The sequence below is a fragment of the Pseudophryne corroboree genome, chromosome 4 (genome assembly GCF_028390025.1).
Source record: "Pseudophryne corroboree isolate aPseCor3 chromosome 4, aPseCor3.hap2, whole genome shotgun sequence".
In the NCBI taxonomy this organism is placed as follows: domain Eukaryota; kingdom Metazoa; phylum Chordata; class Amphibia; order Anura; family Myobatrachidae; genus Pseudophryne; species Pseudophryne corroboree.
In genome coordinates, this window is record NC_086447.1 from 838,588,741 (window position 1) to 838,608,967 (window position 20,227).

The 20,227-nt window shown below is 45.8% G+C and overlaps 1 protein-coding gene and 1 long non-coding RNA gene across 3 annotated transcripts in view; one reads left to right on the top strand and one right to left on the bottom strand.

The window, feature by feature from the left end:
* The window catches only part of PLCB1 (phospholipase C beta 1), a 1,298,702-nt gene that overhangs the window by 945,862 nt on the left and 332,613 nt on the right, over nucleotides 1–20,227 (bottom strand). The gene's annotated exons all lie outside the window — the stretch shown is intronic.
* The window catches only part of LOC134910490 (uncharacterized), a 212,645-nt gene that overhangs the window by 79,310 nt on the left and 113,108 nt on the right, over nucleotides 1–20,227 (top strand). Inside the window, exon 2 of the long non-coding RNA XR_010176213.1 lies at nucleotides 17,968–18,148. This is a non-coding gene — a long non-coding RNA (uncharacterized LOC134910490). The remainder of the gene's footprint in view (nucleotides 1–17,967; nucleotides 18,149–20,227) is intronic.

Genomic DNA, 20,227 nt, shown 5'->3' on the forward strand with positions numbered 1-20,227 from the left:
TCGGCACTCGGCAGCCCGTCCATAATTGTATATACCACCTAACCGTGGTTTTTTTTTCTTTCTTTATACATACATACTAGTTACGAGTATACTATCTCTTTATCAACCAGTCTATATATTAGCAGCAGACACAGTACAGTGCGGTAGTTCACGGCTGTGGCTACCTCTGTGTCGGCACTCGGCAGCCCGTCCATAATTGTATATACCACCTAACCGTGGTTTTTTTTTCTTTCTTTATACATACATACTAGTTACGAGTATACTATCTCTTTATCAACCAGTCTATATATTAGCAGCAGACACAGTACAGTGCGGTAGTTCACGGCTGTGGCTACCTCTGTGTCGGCACTCGGCAGCCCGTCCATAATTGTATATACCACCTAACCGTGGTTTTTTTTTCTTTCTTTATACATACATACTAGTTACGAGTATACTATCTCTTTATCAACCAGTCTATATATTAGCAGCAGACACAGTACAGTGCGGTAGTTCACGGCTGTGGCTACCTCTGTGTCGGCACTCGGCAGCCCGTCCATAATTGTATATACCACCTAACCGTGGTTTTTTTTTCTTTCTTTATACATACATACTAGTTACGAGTATACTATCTCTTTATCAACCAGTCTATATATTAGCAGCAGACACAGTACAGTGCGGTAGTTCACGGCTGTGGCTACCTCTGTGTCGGCACTCGGCAGCCCGTCCATAATTGTATACTAGTATCCAATCCATCCATCTCCATTGTTTACCTGAGGTGCCTTTTAGTTGTGCCTATTAAAATATGGAGAACAAAAATGTTGAGGTTCCAAAATTAGGGAAAGATCAAGATCCACTTCCACCTCGTGCTGAAGCTGCTGCCACTAGTCATGGCCGAGACGATGAAATGCCAGCAACGTCGTCTGCCAAGGCCGATGCCCAATGTCATAGTACAGAGCATGTCAAATCCAAAACACCAAATATCAGTAAAAAAAGGACTCCAAAACCTAAAATAAAATTGTCGGAGGAGAAGCGTAAACTTGCCAATATGCCATTTACCACACGGAGTGGCAAGGAACGGCTGAGGCCCTGGCCTATGTTCATGGCTAGTGGTTCAGCTTCACATGAGGATGGAAGCACTCAGCCTCTCGCTAGAAAAATGAAAAGACTCAAGCTGGCAAAAGCAGCACAGCAAAGAACTGTGCATTCTTCGAAATCCCAAATCCACAAGGAGAGTCCAATTGTGTCGGTTGCGATGCCTGACCTTCCCAACACTGGACGTGAAGAGCATGCGCCTTCCACCATTTGCACGCCCCCTGCAAGTGCTGGAAGGAGCACCCGCAGTCCAGTTCCTGATAGTCAGATTGAAGATGTCAGTGTTGAAGTACACCAGGATGAGGAGGATATGGGTGTTGCTGGCGCTGGGGAGGAAATTGACCAGGAGGATTCTGATGGTGAGGTGGTTTGTTTAAGTCAGGCACCCGGGGAGACACCTGTTGTCCGTGGGAGGAATATGGCCGTTGACATGCCAGGTGAAAATACCAAAAAAATCAGCTCTTCGGTGTGGAGGTATTTCACCAGAAATGCGGACAACAGGTGTCAAGCCGTGTGTTCCCTTTGTCAAGCTGTAATAAGTAGGGGTAAGGACGTTAACCACCTCGGAACATCCTCCCTTATACGTCACCTGCAGCGCATTCATAATAAGTCAGTGACAAGTTCAAAAACTTTGGGTGACAGCGGAAGCAGTCCACTGACCAGTAAATCCCTTCCTCTTGTAACCAAGCTCACGCAAACCACCCCACCAACTCCCTCAGTGTCAATTTCCTCCTTCCCCAGGAATGCCAATAGTCCTGCAGGCCATGTCACTGGCAATTCTGACGAGTCCTCTCCTGCCTGGGATTCCTCCGATGCATCCTTGCGTGTAACGCCTACTGCTGCTGGCGCTGCTGTTGTTGCCGCTGGGAGTCGATGGTCATCCCAGAGGGGAAGTCGTAAGCCCACTTGTACTACTTCCAGTAAGCAATTGACTGTTCAACAGTCCTTTGCGAGGAAGATGAAATATCACAGCAGTCATCCTACTGCAAAGCGGATAACTGAGTCCTTGACAACTATGTTGGTGTTAGACGTGCGTCCGGTATCCGCCGTTAGTTCACAGGGAACTAGACAATTTATTGAGGCAGTGTGCCCCCGTTACCAAATACCATCTAGGTTCCACTTCTCTAGGCAGGCGATACCGAGAATGTACACGGACGTCAGAAAAAGACTCACCAGTGTCCTAAAAAATGCAGTTGTACCCAATGTCCACTTAACCACGGACATGTGGACAAGTGGAGCAGGGCAGGGTCAGGACTATATGACTGTGACAGCCCACTGGGTAGATGTATGGACTCCCGCCGCAAGAACAGCAGCGGCGGCACCAGTAGCAGCATCTCGCAAACGCCAACTCTTTCCTAGGCAGGCTACGCTTTGTATCACCGCTTTCCAGAATACGCACACAGCTGAAAACCTCTTACGGCAACTGAGGAAGATCATCGCGGAATGGCTTACCCCAATTGGACTCTCCTGTGGATTTGTGGCATCGGACAACGCCAGCAATATTGTGTGTGCATTAAATATGGGCAAATTCCAGCACGTCCCATGTTTTGCACATACCTTGAATTTGGTGGTGCAGAATTTTTTAAAAAAACGACAGGGGCGTGCAAGAGATGCTGTCGGTGGCCAGAAAAATTGCGGGACACTTTCGGCGTACAGGCACCACGTACAGAAGACTGGAGCACCACCAAAAACTACTGAACCTGCCCTGCCATCATCTGAAGCAAGAAGTGGTAACGAGGTGGAATTCAACCCTCTATATGCTTCAGAGGTTGGAGGAGCAGCAAAAGGCCATTCAAGCCTATACAATTGAGCACGATATAGTAGGTGGAATGCACCTGTCTCAAGTGCAGTGGAGAATGATTTCAACGTTGTGCAAGGTTCTGATGCCCTTTGAACTTGCCACACGTGAAGTCAGTTCAGACACTGCCAGCCTGAGTCAGGTCATTCCCCTCATCAGGCTTTTGCAGAAGAAGCTGGAGGCATTGAAGAAGGAGCTAAAAGGGAGCGATTCCGCTAGGCATGTGGGACTTGTGGATGCAGCCCTTAATTCGCTTAACAAGGATTCACGGGTGGTCAATCTGTTGAAATCAGAGCACTACATTTTGGCCACCGTGCTCGATCCTAGATTTAAAGCCTACCTTGGATCTCTCTTTCCGGCAGACACAGGTCTGCTGGGGTTGAAAGACCTGCTGGTGACAAAATTGTCAAGTCAAGCGGAACGCGACCTGTCAACATCTCCTCCTTCACATTCTCCCGCAACTGGGGGTGCGAGGAAAAGGCTCAGAATTCCGAGCCCACCCGCTGGCGGTGATGCAGGGCAGTCTGGAGCGACTGCTGATGCTGACATCTGGTCCGGACTGAAGGACCTGACAACGATTACTGACATGTCGTCTACTGTCACTGCATATGATTCTCTCAACATTGATAGAATGGTGGAGGATTATATGAGTGACCGCATCCAAGTAGGCACGTCACACAGTCCGTACTTATACTGGCAGGAAAAAGAGGCAATTTGGAGGCCCTTGCACAAACTGGCTTTATTCTACCTAAGTTGCCCTCCCACAAGTGTGTACTCCGAAAGAGTGTTTAGTGCCGCCGCTCACCTTGTCAGCAATCGGCGTACGAGGTTACATCCAGAAAATGTGGAGAAGATGATGTTCATTAAAATGAATTATAATCAATTCCTCCGCGGAGACATTGACCAGCAGCAATTGCCTCCACAAAGTACACAGGGAGCTGAGATGGTGGATTCCAGTGGGGACGAATTGATAATCTGTGAGGAGGGGGATGTACACGGTGATATATCGGAGGGTGAAGATGAGGTGGACATCTTGCCTCTGTAGAGCCAGTTTGTGCAAGGAGAGATTAATTGCTTCTTTTTTGGGGGGGGTCCAAACCAACCCGTCATATCAGTCACAGTCGTGTGGCAGACCCTGTCACTGAAATGATGGGTTGGTTAAAGTGTGCATGTCCTGTTTTGTTTATACAACATAAGGGTGGGTGGGAGGGCCCAAGGACAATTCCATCTTGCACCTCTTTTTTCTTTTCTTTTTCTTTGCATCATGTGCTGATTGGGGAGGGTTTTTTGGAAGGGACATCCTGCGTGACACTGCAGTGCCACTCCTAGATGGGCCCGGTGTTTGTGTCGGCCACTAGGGTCGCTAATCTTACTCACACAGTCAGCTACCTCATTGCGCCTCTTTTTTTCTTTGCGTCATGTGCTGTTTGGGGAGGGTTTTTTGGAAGGGACATCCTGCGTGACACTGCAGTGCCACTCCTAGATGGGCCCGGTGTTTGTGTCGGCCACTAGGGTCGCTAATCTTACTCACACAGCTACCTCATTGCGCCTCTTTTTTTCTTTGCGTCATGTGCTGTTTGGGGAGGGTTTTTTGGAAGGGACATCCTGCGTGACACTGCAGTGCCACTCCTAGATGGGCCCGGTGTTTGTGTCGGCCACTAGGGTCGCTAATCTTACTCACACAGCTACCTCATTGCGCCTCTTTTTTTCTTTGCGTCATGTGCTGTTTGGGGAGGGTTTTTTGGAAGGGACATCCTGCGTGACACTGCAGTGCCACTCCTAGATGGGCCCGGTGTTTGTGTCGGCCACTAGGGTCGCTAATCTTACTCACACAGCTACCTCATTGCGCCTCTTTTTTTCTTTGCGTCATGTGCTGTTTGGGGAGGGTTTTTTGGAAGGGACATCCTGCGTGACACTGCAGTGCCACTCCTAGATGGGCCCGGTGTTTGTGTCGGCCACTAGGGTCGCTTATCTTACTCACACAGCGACCTCGGTGCAAATTTTAGGACTAAAAATAATATTGTGAGGTGTGAGGTATTCAGAATAGACTGAAAATGAGTGTAAATTATGGTTTTTGAGGTTAATAATACTTTGGGATCAAAATGACCCCCAAATTCTATGATTTAAGCTGTTTTTTAGTGTTTTTTGAAAAAAACACCCGAATCCAAAACACACCCGAATCCGACAAAAAAAATTCGGTGAGGTTTTGCCAAAACGCGTTCGAACCCAAAACACGGCCGCGGAACCGAACCCAAAACCAAAACACAAAACCCGAAAAATTTCAGGCGCTCATCTCTACTCCCTAGTGGGTCTATTCACGAAGCAGTGAAAAGTGTGGAGAAGTGAGCCAGTGGAGAAGTTGCCCATGGCAACCAATCAGCATTAAAGTAACATTTATAATTTGCATACTATACAATTGTACGGAGCAGCTGATTGGTTGCCATGGGCAACTTCTCCATTGGCTCACTTCTCCCCACTTTTCACTGCTTCATGAATAGACCTCTAGGGGAGGAGAGCAGATATCCAAGTGCCATATACTGATGTGGACGTGCGGTCACGCCCCTGTTCCGCCCCCAAGTCTGCATCATGTTTCCCTCATCGTGCCTCCCATGCTGCACCATGTCCCCCGCTGTACCGACCTGGCTACCCCCTCCCAGAGGAGGCAGCCAAAATGTATGATGTTGGTCTCCCCCCGTAAGAATGGGTGCATTTCAGCTGCACCCTGGACACGGTCGCCTACTTAGCGAGTAAAGTGAGCGGTCCGTGCGGCTGATGATGCAATTCTCATCAGTGCAGCCGTGCCCCCTGCTGTATAATGACAGCAATCTCTGCATTGTATAACAAGGGCGTGGCTAAGATGACATGAGTACGGCCACCACGCCTACTTTGTATTGCCACGCCTCCACCCCCGCCCCCTGTGATGCTTCTGAATATAAATAATGTATATTTTCCCTTAAAGAGTGGTTTGAAAAATGATTATACAATTCCACTCTGTATCTTACAATTTTGCCGTCTGTTCATATTAAACCTACTTACACAACCGCAGCCTACACAATGACATAATGGTGAACAGTACAATTCCATTAACCATTACCAGGGAATGTACAGAACTTAATACATCCTTTATTACATTCACTGATAATACAGCCTCATTCAGGTCTACACTGACTTGTAACACTGTCTTTCCAACAGTTTTCAAAAGTCATTTATTGGGATATTTAGCATACATTCTGACAACTAATACTATGCACAGAGACAAGATTACTAGTCGGTAACCATTATACATGGTCCTGTACACCATTAAGCACAAAAGCAGTAGCCTAGTTACTGTATACAGCAGTTCAGTGGTTCTGAAACTGTGTGCCATGGCACCCTTGGGTGCTGTGAGGCTCTTGCAGGGGTGCCTCAGGTTGGTGGTCCATGACCAATTGAAATTATTTGTGGTCAATGTAATAGGCAAAACCATTGCTGGTGGCTGCTACTCATAAACTATGTGGACAAACAGAAGCAAATCTTGTCCCTCACCACATAACTGAACCTAAGGATGACCTATACCCCTTTCCCACCGCCAATGCCGGATCCCACCTGGGAATTGGAAACGGGTCCTTCCCAGGTGGGATCCGGCATTGGCTGCTGCTGCTGTCTTCCCTGACCCGGCAATATGCTGGGCGGGTTGCCATAGTAGCGGGGCGGAGGTGGCGCTGGGAGATTAGATCATCTCTGCGACACTTCTCCCTGTTGTAGTGAACGGGTCCCGAACCCATTTACACTGCGATTGACCCGGTATTCAACCCAGGAATAACACTGCTTTAGTCCCGGGTTGAATTGCCGGGTCAGGGGACCCGGGATTTCAGCTATGGCGCTTTCACACCGTACGCTGACTCGGCAATATGCCGGGTTGATACCGCGTTATTTGTGCGGTGTGAAAGGGGTGTTAGACACACAATTTACATAATTGAATATTTCTTTCTAAATTTCTCAATAAGAAACTTTTGCCTAGGGGTGCCGTAAAAAAAAATTCTGATACTCTAGGGCGCCGTGATTCAAAAAAGTTTGGGAACCACTGGTATAGCTGATTCCCATGTTGTTCCGGTCACGGAAATACAGCTTGCAAATGCCATTATAATCACAATAAGTGGAGACACATCTGTACAGCATTGGCAATACTGGGCGAAAGATTTTATATCGGGATAGTTCAATCAATTTTGTTTCTGCTTCATTTAGAATGGAAAGCTGTTCAAAAGATTTTCTGTGGATAAAAAGAGATATGCATTTCTATTCTTTCTTGTTTGCTGTATTCCTTTTAATCTTTTTAGCAGAATTTATTGTTAAAAAGCAATATATAAACTGCACTTTCACCTGTTTTTCATATTAAGCAGCCAATTTAGGAAGATTCCAGTCCAGTGCCACTTACATTGCATCTGTTATTGCCACTATTTGCAGCGACAACCGGTTATCAGGCTTTTACAGTTTTCCTAAATACAGACAATCCTTAAAATTGCTTTAATCCTGCAAAAACATCATTGTTTGTAAGATGTACAATAAAGTCTGGCATTGGTTTCATAATTAGGCCCAAACATGATTCATTTGGGGCTTCTGAATGAAACAAAATATTAGTAGTCTGTTCTAAACAAATCTAAATTGTTAATCTCTACACAAGTGTTACATGCAGATAAGTGTGGGAGTATCGTCTGTATTCACCCCTCTATCCCCTCCTGCTACGGGTTCAGTATGATATCCCCGGTGGACGGGATGCCGACGGTCAATATGCCGACAGTGGCATACCGACCAATTGAATCCCGACAGCTCCGTGGAAATTACCCTAACCGTCCCCTGCTCCCTACCCTAACCCTCCCTGGTGGTGCCTAACCCTCCCTTCCCTGCTGCCTAAACCTAACCCTCCCCACTCTCTAAACCTAACCCTCCCTCCCCGGTACCAAAGCATACCTTCCCCGTCCTTGCACCCTAACCCCCCTTCTAAAGCCAAAACCTAAATCCCGCCCCCCCCCCCCCTTGGCAGGACGGGAAAGCGTCCTGCTGGAAGAACGATTGGATTCCGGCTGTCTGTAGTTTAATGCCAGGATCCCGATCCCCGTCAGGATTTAGACGCCGGGTTTCTGGCGTCCCTCAGGATTCCTGCGTTGGTATATCGACCGCCGGGATCCCGTCCTTCGGGATATTAACTGCATCCCCCTGCTACAGGCACACATTTGCTAAATGGAAACTGCTGCACTGAAACATCCCCCTACTAGGGACAGCATGGTTTACATAGTGGTTAGCATTACTACAGTACCTTGCAGCCGTTGGTATCACTATAGGGGTGCGAGGTGTGTGTGTGGACACCTCTGCTGTCAGCTAAGGTCATGAGTTCAATTCCTGACCAATGCAATATCTGTGTGGGGTTTGTATGTTCTTCTCATGTTTACATGGGTTTGCATGGCTTCTGAGAAAAAAATATTAACCCTAGCGCAGAGGTTCCCAAACTGTGTGCCGTGGCTCCCTGGGGTGCCTTGGGACACTTGCAGGGGTGCCCTGGGTTGGTGGTCCAGGACCAATTCAAATTATTCATGGTCAATATAATAGGTAAAACCAGTGCTGGTGGCTGCCAATCATAAAATATGTGGCCAAACAGAAGCAAATCTTGTCCCTCACCACACAACTGACCCTAAGGATGACATATAAACGCAATCTATTTAATGTAATATTTCTTTCTAAATTTCTCAATAAGAAATTTTTGGCCTAGGGGTGCCGTGAAAAAAATTCTGATATTCTAGGGCGCCGTGAATCAAAAAAGTTTGGGGACCACTGCCCTAGTGTATATGTGGTCCATGTGACAGGGAATAAAGATTGCTCCACTGGGATATAGACTGACATGAAGTACTGGAATATTCTCTGCAAAGCGCTGTGGAACATGTGTGCACCATATAAATAACTGTTGATAAAATAAAACATGAATGGGAACAGTGGTACACCTCAGGGGCTGCATGTGTGACCCAACTGTATGGCTCTAAATTGGTGATGGGAGGTATACAGCAAACAAAGGCTAAGAGCTAACGTCGTACAGATGTAAGCATTAAATATACATTTAATGCGCAGTGATAAAGTACATCGCCCAGAGGACGGCTACAGGGGATTCAGATGTTTTTCTTACTCTTGAGAGTGGATGTAAGTAACGCTAGGAGTCCATACATCTGAATGTCTGCTGCACTAGCATGTTTAGTGTTCACTCTAGGATTTTTTTAGGGCAGGGTGCTGATCACGGGTAGGGCACATTTTTAATTCGGGAGGGCACATTTTTAATTCGGGAGGGCACATTTTTCAGTTAGAAGGGCAAAATTAGGTACATACTGTAATGCTTAGTCCTCCCATCTCCACATGATAAAGAATGGACAGTGCGCGCCGAAGGCGCGCAGCAAAAATTTAGGGGCATTGTTTTTCGTGGGGAAGGGGCATGGCCACATAATAGTGACAATTCACATTACACCACACAGTAGTGCAGCTAATACACACTGCACCAGGTAGAACCTCCTATACACACTGCGACAGGTAAAGCACGTTATACATATTGCGCCAGGCAGAGCACGTTATACACATTGCACCAGGTAGAGAGCACTGAGAAACATTGCACCAGGTAGAGAGCACTGAGAAACATTGCACCAGGTAGAGAGCACTGAGACACATTGCACCAGGTAGAGAGCACTGAGACACATTGCACCAGGTAGAGAGCACTGAGACACATTGCACCAGGTAGAGAGCACTGAGACACATTGCACCAGGTAGAGAGCACTGAGACACACTGCACCAGGTAGAGAGCACTGAGGCACACTGCACCAGGTAGAGAGCACTGAGACACATTGCACCAGGTAGAGAGCACTGAGACACATTGCACCAAGTAGAGAGCACTGAGACACACTGCACCAGGTAGGGAGCACTGAGACACATTGCACCAGGTAGAGAGCACTGAGACACATTGCACCAGGTAGAGAGCACTGAGACACACTGCACCAGGTAGGGAGCACTGAGACACATTGCACCAGGTAGAGAGCACTGAGACACATTGCACCAGGTAGAGAGCACTGAGACACACTGCACCAGGTAGAGAGCACTGAGACACATTGCACCAGGTAGAGAGCACTGAGACACATTGCACCAGGTAGAGAGCACTGAGACACATTGCACCAGGTAGAGAGCACTGAGACACATTGCACCAGGTAGAGAGCACTGAGACACACTGCACCAGGTAGAGAGCACCGAGGCACACTGCACCAGGTAGAGAGCACTGAGACATACTGCACCAGGTAGAGAGCACTGAGGCACACTGCACCAGGTAGAGAGCACTGAGACACATTGCACCAGGTAGAGAGCACTGAGACACATTGCACCAGGTAGAGAGCACTGAGACACATTGCACCAAGTAGAGAGCACTGAGACACACTGCACCAGGTAGGGAGCACTGAGACACATTGCACCAGGTAGAGAGCACTGAGACACATTGCACCAGGTAGAGAGCACTGAGACACATTGCACCAGGTAGAGAGCACTGAGACACATTGCACCAGGTAGAGAGCACTGAGACACACTGCACCAGGTAGAGAGCACTGAGACACACTGCACCAGGTAGAGAGCACTGAGACACACTGCACCAGGTAGAGAGCACTGAGACACACTGCACCAGGTAGAGAGCACTGAGACACACTGCACCAGGTAGAGAGCACTGAGACACACTGCACCAGGTAGAGAGCACTGAGACACACTGCACCAGTTAGGGAACATTTTTGATCTCCGCTTTTTTTTGCCAAGTTTACTTACTGGGGGCTGATGCTGGGGGAGTTGATCGCGCTGGTCCCCCCTCACACACCGCGGAGCTGGTTGGAAATGGCCACCACACTGATCCATGATGTACACAGAGGAGGGAGGGCTGGGTTTGCCTCGGCGGGAGAGGCAAACCCAGCCCTCCTGTAGTGTCTCTACAGATCATGAGCAGACCTATAGTCTGCTCGCAGAGGAGGGGAGCTGCGGCGGCTGACAGCTAAGGATGGGCAGGCGGGACGAGGCGGGCGGGAGGGGGCGGGACAGGCCGCGGAGGTCTCTCTCTCATGCAGGGAGACAGTGTGTTAATGTGTCCGGCGGCGGGTACGGCGGCCAGCAAAGTGCAGGGCGAGAGGGCGCACACAAACGGGCAGGGCGGCATTCAGGTGTCTAAAAAAGGGGCAGGGCGCAGCGCCCTGTGAAAGACACCTAGAGTGAACACTAATTTACACAGAAAGGTTATCATATACCCTGCAATGTTATATTTACACCTTCCATAACCACCCTGTGCACTGGACCACAATCTAATAAATGTGTCCTGCTAAGTGATATAATGCATATTATCTACATGTTTTTCAGAATTTTTATTGCATAGTCGATTAAAATAGGATTGTGGTCGTATTTAATCAATTCTTTCTTATTTGTTTGCCTACCATGATCTTTTTATAGCCTCTATTTATAGTCATTCTAGTTACATATAAACGGAAAGAAAAGCATCCAAGGTTACGAGTTACACTCAGGCTATTTTCATACCTCCGGCGTCTGAGAGGCCTTGACTGCCTTCCTCTTCCACTCTGTAGCATGCCAGGCTGCGGTTCCCACCCAGCCCTTACACACTGAGTTATTTATTTACAGGCTTCTAGAAATGCTAAACTACTTGTTACTTACACAAATGGCCCTTCTCTGTAAATGACATTAACAAAGTCAACACTAAGGGTAATTTCTGATCCAAGATAAATGACGACATAGTTCCCAGCAAACGCACTTATCTGGCATCTGATACCCCTTTCACATCGCACAAATAACCCGGTATCGACACGGCATATTGCTGAATTAGCGGGTCGCCTGACCCGGTAATTCAACCCGGTAAGAAAGAAGGGTTATTACCGGGTTGAATACCGGGTCAGGTGCAGTGTGAATGGGAGCCGTTCCGATGCGACACGGCTCCCATTCACAGCATGGGGAGAGGCGGCGCAGGAGATGAGCTCATCTCCCAGCACCGCCTCCACCCCCGCCCCTGCTGCTGCTGCGCCCCCCGCTGCTATGGCAACCGACCCGGTATATTGCCGGGTCGGAAAGCCAGCAAAGGAGCGCAAATGCCGGATCCCACCCGATAAGGTAGCGTTTCTCTTACCGGGTGGGATCCGGCATTTGAGATCTGAAAGCAGCATGAGTGAGTGCACAGCTACATTAGGTGGCGATGCAGGATGTCTCTTAGCTCTGAGCTCTGATACATTTGGGGGAGATATATCACATACCTTCCAACATTTTACACAGAAAAATCGGTACAAATTAGGAAAGGGGCGTGCTCATGGCTAAAGTGGGTGTGGTCACGCCCCTTTTCCTGTACTTTCAATGGAAGTTTGAAGAGCCAAAAATCGGTACAGACCATAAAAAAAAGGTACTGTACCTGGTAAAAAGGTACAGTTGGAGGGTATGATATCATGCCTCCTCAAGTGTGGCCAAGTGGATGCATTTTCTAGGTAGCGTTTATCAAATACATTTATAAACTGATTAGTAGAAGCTGAAGGTTTCCGGACTATGGATAGACACTGTCTAAAAAGACAGTCAATAAGTCAACACCATTTGGGTTGCAGGAAACAGGTTTGACAGAGTCAAAAGGTCGACGTGCCATTGTCGACAAGTTTTTTTTTTTTTTTTGGGGGGGGGGGGGGGGGGTTCACATTTTTTTCATCATTTGCTTGGTGTCCTGTCCATGTGGACTTCAATTGGGAATATTAACCTGACCGAAGCCTGGGGAGCGTCTACATTACCACTCATTGGGGTCACAGGTGATGAAACCGTTCAAAATTACATTAAAAAACACAGTAAAAGCTTGTGTCGACCATTTCCAAGTCAACCTTTGGATCCTGACGATCTTTCGTACCTTGCGGCCGTTTTAACTGTTTACCTATTACCTGTTAATCTTTTGACCCTGTCGACCAGTGGTGGCTTCAGAAGTGCGACTGCAGAGCAGTCCGAATTTCAAATAGGGGAGTCACACCAACTGCCACCAACTGTCACCCCAAACTGACTCACTGGCACTACTTGAACTTTGACCTGCGCAGCAGCCCCACCTCTAGCTTGCCACCCCTGCGGTGTCAGCCTAATGTCTGTCAGCCTATTGACAGTCTATCTAATAACTGTAGATATTGTATACCACATCGGAAGGTGAATGGACGCTACGGGCAACTTCTCTATTTGTACACTTCACTCTTTAGGAGGTTTGATACATTTCTCCCACTGACCTGCACATGTTACAAATATTTCAGTGTCCTGCCTAATTTCACTTTTGGACAACCCTCAAATTAATTACAGCCAGGGTGGAACATCACCGGATGTGCAATGGCTATGGGGCCCGGCATTGTAATGGCCCTGTCAGTAGTAACAGACAAGGTGGCTATAGAGGAGCTGAAGAAGAAGCATCAATGGGTCTTTTTGGACCAGTGATTCCACATGACCTCCTCCTCCCCATAACACTGCTTTACTCTCATGAGTTATTGACTCAGTTTATTTCATATGTCACGATTGAACACTGAATTTATTCTATTAGATTTTGGCGAGTGCATTATTGCACTTTCCTGTCCTGCTATAATGTAGAGCTCAGTACACACAGACCTTGGGAGAGAATGAACCAAAAAAGCAAACTTGACTAATATAAATAAAACAAGTCAAAATAAACTGAGGTGATTTGGAAAACAGAGTAATCCAAACATAAGGCCTAATTCAGTAAGGATTGCTAATTCTGCTAATTAGCAGAATTTGCAATCCTTTTCCTAGCAATGCCGCCCAGCATACTGACCGCCGCCTCCCCCCCTTGATGAAGCAGAAATTGCAATCACCTCGCAATTTCTGCTTCATCGTAGAAATTGGTGATGCCTCCTGCCGGCGCAGCTTAGCTGCGCCCGCGGGAGGCCCGCCTCTATGTTCTTTGATATCGCTCCCAACACCCCACCCCCGTTTGGGCACCTCTGCCCCCCTTTCACGCCGCACCGTCCCCGCAACGCTCTGTACTCGCCCTGCGACCGCCTCTGCCTGATTGACATTTTCTGTCCCCCACAGACAGTGCGGGCACATGCGCAGGACAGGCGGTGCGCATGCGCCAGCGGGGCGATCGTAATAATTCCAGTTGGATCGCGATTTGCGATCCAACCTGAATTAGCCCCATTATTCAAATTCCATTTACACTGATTTCAGGACCACTGTGCATGCTACAATGTAACACAAGGGGGCACTGTAGTGGAGATGTACTAAGCATTGGAGAGTGATAAAGTGCAGAATGATAAACTACCAGCCAATCAGCATCTAGCTGCCATGATACAGGCTATTTGAAAATTGACAGTTAGGAGCTGATTGGTTGACAGTTTATCTCTCTCCACTTTATCACTCAAAATAAAAAAATGTACTAAAAATAAATGTACTCACTTCTACAAATGTCATATTCATCTAAATGAGAACTCTGCTGACTAGCAGAAAGAAGAAGGACGAGGGTCTGGTGCCAGGGGGAACTGATATTTAAGGTGCCCACAGCCTGAGGTAAGTATCTGCTGAAACGTGCATGTCCTGGGCTCAGGACCTCTATGAGACGACTGCTGGGGGGATGGAGGAGTAGTTGCAATGTTTCTAGGAGGTGTGTTATAAAAAAAAGCAGCACATTTTTGTATTTTAAGGGTCAATGTAACGTTTCTTTTACACAAAGGGTATATACTAATTAACAATGTATAACGACATAACTTTCTGGCTTAACGTCGGTGAGCGCGTATGTGTGTAACAAAATGGGATGATAGATAGATAGATAGATAGATAGATAGATAGATAGATAGATAGATAGATAGAGTACATCATTAGTGAATTGCATTATCATGACTCCACGGAGAGGTTCCAAATGAGCAAGTAAGCGACACACCATATTTTCTGACTTTCGGGGGTATAGTTACTAAAGTGTAGGTTTTTAGAAGTGGAGATGTTTCCCATAGCAACCAATCAGATTCTGCCTATTATCTTCTAGAAGGTGCTAGATAAATGATGCAACATCTCCACTTCTAAAAACCAGCACTTATAATATACCCCTCATCGTCATGTTTCTGCATTTGTGACATTGTACGCTGGCACTCGCCCAGCACTGTTTAAAGATGCAATTTAAAACATTTTACAATGGTGGGTGGGGCTAGGATGACATCATTTAATGCAAAAAATGTCCTCCAGCCTCCCGGCCGCCCACTTCCATCGATAAGGCCAGAAGAGCCCACCGAATTCCTTCCACGAGAATTTGCACGTATGCTCTGTTAATAAAGAAATAATAACAATATCCTTCTTATAAATAAATAATTTATTGGTATTTACAATAGGATATATCCCTAAAAAAGTGTTTTTTTTTCTATTATTTTTTGTTGTTGCAAATAATATGGAAATGCGCAATCGTTGATATGTTTTTATGCAAAGAGAAAGCACCATAAAGGCATTATTTACTGTAAGTAAAGTCCATGTGTTTTAATGTATCCTAGTGCACGCCCCAGATCCTGCAGACAATAAGTAACAGCCGGAGATCCACAGGAGGAACCAGCGAGACACTTCCTGCTAAAGCAGTAGCGGGACAATAAAAAGTTACAAGATATAGATGAATCATATAAATTCCAAAGAGGATTAAAACAAATAGAAATAATGACAAAAAATATTATGTTGTGTTACCAAATATGGACTAAATAATAAAGAAGCAGGCCTATAAATGAATAGTTTAATATAGTAATTAGTTTAATATACAGTACCAATCGCCAAGCAATAGAATCTGTGTTCCCCTAAATCTCCGTCCTTTACAGAACAGCAGCTGCCACTGACTAATATATTCTGAGCTGATGATACAATAGTTAGATGTTTTTATTAAACTCTACGTGCTTGACAATGCCACACAAATGTCCTTCCACTTTTGTAACAATTTGACCACTAGGTGGCAACCGGCAGATAATTAAATGTCAATGTGCACATAGGGGTCTATTCAATTAATGTCCTGTTGGACCCTCACAACATATCATTGTGGGATCTTACTGGTACTAATCATCACTAAGCAAAGTGTTCTGTACCTAATATCCAGAACTGTGAGCAGAAGCGCATTGCATGAGGCTACAGTGGCACCTCGCACTTAATTGAATCTGTTTATATGTTCTGATTAGCAAAACTATTTTTGCCAGTACCAACCAATCAGATGCTTGCTTTCATCTTCTAAGGTTAACTAGAGATTGACAGTTAAACCATGACTGGTCGCTGTGGACAACAAGAGACATAGGGGTCTATTCATGAAGCAGTGAAAAGAGTGAGCCTGTGGAGAAGTTTCCCATGGCAACCAATCAGCTGCTCTGTACAATTGTATAGTATGCAAATTATAAATATTACTTCAATGCTGATTGGTTGCCATGTTCAACTTCTCTACTGGTCATTTCCCCACACTTTTCACTACTTCGTGAATAGATCCCATAGGGGCTGTTCATGAAGCAGTGAAAAGAGTGGAGAAGTGAGCCTGTGGAGAAGTTGACCATGGCAACCAATCAGCTGCTCTGTACAGTATGTACAGTATCTGTATAGTATGCAAATTATAAATGTTACTTGAATGCTGATTGGTTGCCATGGGCAGCTTCTCCACTGGCTCACTTCTCCACACTTTTCACTGCTTCATGAATTGACCCCATAATCCTTGTGCAGCAACTGTAAATAAATGTGTTTTACACAGCAGAAAAATCTACAGATGTGTCCACAAACACCTTTGCTCAAACTGAGCCAAACAGCCCCATTAGGCGCACCATGGACTTTGTTACTTAGCCGCTCTAAGTACAACACAAGGGTAGACTGACTATTGGTGCCGACATTTCATGTGCTTCTGTGTGCGACTATAAATCACTAATCTGGGTAGGAAAGGAAATAGACAGAGTTACAGTATGAACGACCCTGCCCTAATGTATCTGCAACATTATACAAAGTACTTGAATAAGGGCACATCTGTATGGTAAATAAACTGAACTAAACTTTATAAATAAATAAAGCTATTATGTGTGTTTTTTTATGCAAGAAATTCAAGTTGACAGAGAAAATGTTAGGTTATACGTTTTCTGTGAAGCCCACACTCTGGTTACAGATTATTTCATAGATTGCTTCATGGTTTGAATGCTAATCAGTAGAGTTCAAAGTATGTTTGACTACTGTCCCAAAATATCTGAGAGTCTCCAGGATTTAAGGAAACCTTCCCAGATAGCTGACCAGCCTGCCTCACCTGTCAATTCTCCCATGGAGGTGGGAAGCATGGAGACTCAGGGGTAGATGTATTATTAACCTGGAGAAGGCATAAGGAAGTGATAAACCAGTGATATGTGCAAGGTGATAAAGGCACCAGTCAATCAGATCCTAACTGTTAATTTACATATTGGAACTGATTGGCTGCTGCCTTTATCGCCTTGCACATATCACTGGTTTATCACTTCCTTATTCCTTCTACAGGTTAATACATCTGCCCCTCAATGACTCAACTGATAGTGAAACGCGTTATTATGGACTAATAGCACAATGACGCTAATCGTGGAATTGTACAGCAGGTAGCGGGGCTGCGTTGATGCGATTCACTGCACCATACACCACCTACAGTATCTGATCCTCCACCGCTAGCATCTTCCACTAAACTGAGTGACCTGCGCTTTATTAAAGGGCATTCATTGTCTTGTATTCTGTTTGTAGCACTGCATGAGCAACTGTCAGCTGAATGAGTGCTTTGAGTCAGACAAAGTGCCCCATTTAAGAACAAGTCATAACCACTTAAGCACATTCTGTGGCAGATGTATTAAGCATGGAGAAGTGATAAAGCAGTGATAAGTGCAAGGTGATAACGCACCCGCCAATCAGCTCCTAACTGTAAATTTACATATTGGAGCTGATTGGCTGTTGCGTTATCACCTTGCACTTATCATTGCTTTATCACTGCTTTATCACTTCTCCAGGCTTAATAAGTCTGCCCCATAGTTCTGTATTTAGCAAACAGCGGCAAGTTTAGCTTACTGTTGTTTATGACTATACCACTTTGCTACCTATAGATGGCGTGAGAGGTACAGTCCCCATTACCGACAATGGGCACCTAGCAAAGCCTATCGAGCTTCAGTGAAGCCTTTCCTTGGCTGATGCCTGGAGACAACCGTCGCACATAGCTGACAGCAGTAGAAGGCTCAGAAGAGGACACCACCTAAGAGGTTGACACCGCCGGACCTCGCAGGACAGGTAAGTTATATAAAAACTGGTGGAATATTCAGACGTATTGCTCTTAAACTAAATTAAATATGCCGCCAGTATTTGGTTTACTTTTTAACTGCCCTTAGAACACGGTCATTTTATGACTTGGAAACTGCCACATTCTAAAAGTTTACTCATCGCATGCTGAAGGTGACTGGGGAATGCTGTTCTTCCCCCACGCCAAAGCAATTCCACGCTGAAAACGCCACATGCAGTACACTGACAGCACAATCTCCTGGTGTGACAGAGGAGCAGCTCTCCCCTATTCTGTCATGATACGGTTGGACAACACTGTCATATGCAAAAGCACAAAAGTCTCGCCCTGACGATGTGACATCTACAAATAATTCCAATTTGAAATACTGACCATTAAAGATGATTAACAAAGCAGCCTCTTCAAAAGTACCTTGATGTTTAATAATTCCCACTACTATACCCGTATTACAGTTATTGCATAGCTGCACACTTTATTAATACTATTTTATATAATGTGCTGATATATGATATTTTTTCCGAAATAAATTCCCACTGATACATTTTGTTTGTTACAAATCTGCTTAGTGGGCTGCTTCAGTTGTGACTTATATATGAATGGTGAGAGTCAGCCACTGTAATTATCAGCTCATGATTGGCGTGGTATGAGTTTCCCTTCCCTTCTCACAATAAAGTGACAATATTGTCTGTGTTTTGGAAAATCTTATGAATGAGATTGTTTCAGGGTTTAGGAAGACAAATTTCAGCAATTAAGTCTTCCTAGGGTCTAGAATGGAGTGGATGGTGTCCTCTGATTAACCTCAAGTGAAGGACAGCACGCAAGCACATAAAAGCACTGGACAGTAGATCAGATTCAAGGTCAGCAAATTCATCAAGTGCTGCTCCGCTCATTAAGATGTGAGATTGAATGGTCTGCAAACAGGGTAGTTTGAAATACATTCAAAGTTGCAATTTCCTGATCAGCTGCATAGCCACAGTATTTTGTGTTTCCCTACGAAATGTACACAGCTCTCATCTCAATTACTGAATGATTCAATAAACCACTCCAATTCAGAAGCATTGACTACCGAGAAATGCTGTTTACATGGCCGCCTATGAAGTTCACTATTTTACCACTGGGTTTTCATTAGAGATGAGCGGGTTCGGTTTCTCTGAATCCGAACCCGCACGAACTTCATGTTTTTTTTCACGGGTCCGAGCGACTCGGATCTTCCCGCCTTGCTCGGTTAACCCGAGCGCGCCCGAACGTCATCATGACGCTGTCGGATTCTCGCGAGACTCGGATTCTATATAAGGAGCCGCGCGTCGCCGCCATTTTCACACGTGCATTGAGATTGATAGGGAGAGGACGTGGCTGGCGTCCTCTCCATTTAGATTAGGAGAGAGAGAGAGAGAGATTGACCTGATTTACTGGAGCTTAGGAGTACTGTAGAACTGTAGAGAGTGCAGAGTTTACTAGTGACTGACCACAGTGACCACCAGACAGTGCAGTTTTATTTAATATATCCGTTCTCTGCCTGAAAAAAACGATACACAGTGACTCAGTCACATACCATATCTGTGTGCACTGCTCAGCCCAGTGTGCTGCATCATCTATGTATATATCTGACTGTGCTCAGCTCACACATCTTATAATTGTGGGGGAGACTGGGGAGCACTGCAGTGCCAGTTATAGGTTATAGCAGGAGCCAGGAGTACATATTATTATTAAAATTAAACAGTGCACACTTTTGCTGCAGGAGTGCCACTGCCAGTGTGACTGACCAGTGACCTGACCACACTGACCACCAGTATAGTTAGTAGTATAGTATACTATATTGTGATTGCCTGAAAAAGTTAAACACTCGTATCTGACTGTGCTCAGCTCACACATCTTATAATTGTGGGGGAGACTGGGGAGCACTGCAGTGCCAGTTATAGGTTATAGCAGGAGCCAGGAGTACATATTATTATTAAAATTAAACAGTGCACACTTTTGCTGCAGGAGTGCCACTGCCAGTGTGACTGACCAGTGACCACCTGACCACACTGACCACCAGTATAGTTAGTAGTATAGTATACTATATTGTGATT